This window comes from Phyllobates terribilis, unplaced genomic scaffold (genome assembly GCF_046119375.1).
Source record: "Phyllobates terribilis strain yellow unplaced genomic scaffold, ASM4611937v1 Scaffold_411__1_contigs__length_1673714, whole genome shotgun sequence".
Lineage (NCBI taxonomy): Eukaryota > Metazoa > Chordata > Amphibia > Anura > Dendrobatidae > Phyllobates > Phyllobates terribilis.
The window spans coordinates 1,212,361-1,215,133 of NW_027363171.1; positions in this window are offsets into that span (position 1 = coordinate 1,212,361).

Here is a 2,773-nt window from a genome sequence, read left to right on the forward strand (position 1 = left end):
ATACAGAAACAAGTGAATATCACTTCACTAAAACAGGGACACAGATTGAATATAATCTTTTCCCTCAGGCAATCACTGCCACAGTCTTGTCTCATGCACTTGATCAACTACAGATCCAAGATCCAGGCCAAGAGTGATCTCCTATTGAAGCATAAGGCTACTTCCCCTTAACATGAGATTTAGACTTTTAACCTCTACCTCACTTTCTTCTCAGAGATGTCTGGTTTTACCCTTTAGATCTTATGAGAACTTCAATCAACAGGGTGCTACCCTAACTTTACCGGCAACAATTCAACAAACAATCCACTAAACAAATAAGACAAACAGGCCTGAACCTAGGAGACATTAAAATACATAAGCAGTTACATAAAATAAACAGGATAAAAAAAGATAACTTACTATACGATCGCTGAAACGATTCAATATAGGTGGAGGAGTGGCTCCTCAGTTTGATTTGAGCGTTATCAAACGAGACCCGTTGCTTATAATCCTTATACCCCCCTGGAAATGAGTGGTTATGTATTTTCCATGGGTTCTCTTATACCTAAGTGGAGATCTGTCTACACACCCCTTGTGGTGACATCATGTGGGCTGGTCTCCAGCCTGCACATTTTTATTAAAAATGCTAACGTCTGCGATAACTCATTGCTCGTTGATCGCAGAAGCTTGCAAACTATGCCATTTTTTCTGTTATGATTTTACCTGCATTTAGAGACCACACATTGCATAGCTGCAGTCTGTTATTCTGGTGTTTTCGCGCTACAGCTCCCTGATCTTGCTTACAATAATGAAAAATTATGTATACGTTTCTCGGCTGTCCCTGCCACTAAAAATATAGGTCCCATTATTGTCGGAAGTATGAAACTTACAATATTTCATACTTCGTTTTGGAAGTCGAAGTGTCTATAGATTTCTGTTTGAAGCTCGGGAAACAAGCTTTCCCAGTTACACGCAAATTATGGCAATCCTGCGTTTTAATCACCCCCTGCGTCATCCAGGTACAAGAGGCTCGCATTCTAAGTAGCTTGTAACACTTCTTGGCTGACAGCAGTTGGTTTAAGGCCTTACTCATGACTGTGTTAATTGGGGCTTTGTGCTAAGATTTTTATGGAGGCAGCTTTGTACTGACAAAAGGGAGAAATGGTCAATATCCATGTCAGGGAAATATGGAAGAATATTTTCCTGATACCAATATCTCCCTGACAAATAGCAATTGAACTTCTTGTGGCAATAATTAGTAAAACCTCTGAGATTTAAATATGGGACCAAGGAAGAGAAGGCGGCATTGTATGCTTATGATTTACTTTTATTCTTAGGTGATGCTCTGGGGTTTCTAGAGAGCACGATGGTGACTATCAATAGCTGACTTATTCCATCCATAGACCATACTAAGGACTAGGGGGCACTTATTACTGGTGGAAGAATGGCCATTCCGGCAAACAGGAAAGGGTTCTTTACAGTTAGAGCAGTCAGACTGTGGAAGGCTCTACCACAAGAGGTAGTAATGGCAAACACTAACAAATTTTAAAAAAGGGCTGGATAATTTCCTCAGTACATATAACATTGTGGGTTATAGATAATTTAGTGACAAAAAATGTATAATTGGTGGAGAAGGGTTGAACTTGATGGACCTAGGTTTTTTTTTTCAACCCATGTAACATCCCCATGTTTCTCTTTGGCGTCCTCCACCTCAGTACATTCAGAACTTATCTTTGAAAATCCACCAAAATGGGGATGGAAACCATAATGAAGAAAAAACTTTTCAAGGATCCATCTTAAACCCTTCAGCTGATAAAATGAACCCCATTGTAGCATTGGCGTCTCTGCCTCCTGCCGGGCAGAGACGGCGCTCCCCTCACTGTCGTGGTCCCGGTCCGGCGCCTTCCTGCTGCTGCTGTGGCGCGCACCGCGCGCAGCTTCCCGGGCACAGTACTTAGGGTGCGCGCGCGCTTCCTTCCTCTTAAAGGGGCCGGGCGCCGTCCTAAAGAGTCCCCGGAGGACTTCCCCTTTATAAGGCACCTCCTCCAAAATAAAGGTGCCTGTGCAAGGTTGTTGTTTTGTGTGCTAACACTTTCTTCAGCCCTCAGGTCCCGCTGCGTCAGCCTTGCCCGCCAGTCTGTCTAACAATCCTGCCTGCCAGTCTATCAGCCGTGCCCGCCAGTCTGCTTATCTGGAGCACCTGCCAGTTACCTGCTGTGCCCGCCAGCCTGCCTACCTGGGGCACCTGCCAGTTACCTGACATGCCCTCCAATCTATCTACCTGGAGCACCTGCCAGTTACCTGCGTTGCCCGCCAGCTTGCCTGCCCCAAGCACCTGTCTGGCTATCTGCTGCACCCGCCTGCTTGCCTACCCGGAGCACCTGTCTGGCTATCAGCCATACCTGCCTGCTTATCTACCCGGATCACCCGCCAGCCTTCCTGCCGTGCTCATCCGCTGTACCGGTCAGCTCCTGTCATCTGACCCATGGGAGTCACCTGCTATCACACAAGGTCGGTCCTAGAGTGGCACCTGGTTCACCTGCCCGGTCCCTCCCTGGTTCACGGAGTCGACTAAGCCGCCGTGTGACTTGGGTCGGTCCGAGTAGGCACTTAGTTACGCCCCTCTGGTCCCTCCTTGCACCAAAGCACAGAGGTTCCACCACCCGGACCCGTAACACCCATGAATGAAAGTTCCTGAACAGAAAAAAAAACACATTTCTCAAGTTTAGCAAAAATTTCGCAAAAAATATATATCATAGTATCGTGTTAGCCAGTAGATAGAAAAATATTAAGG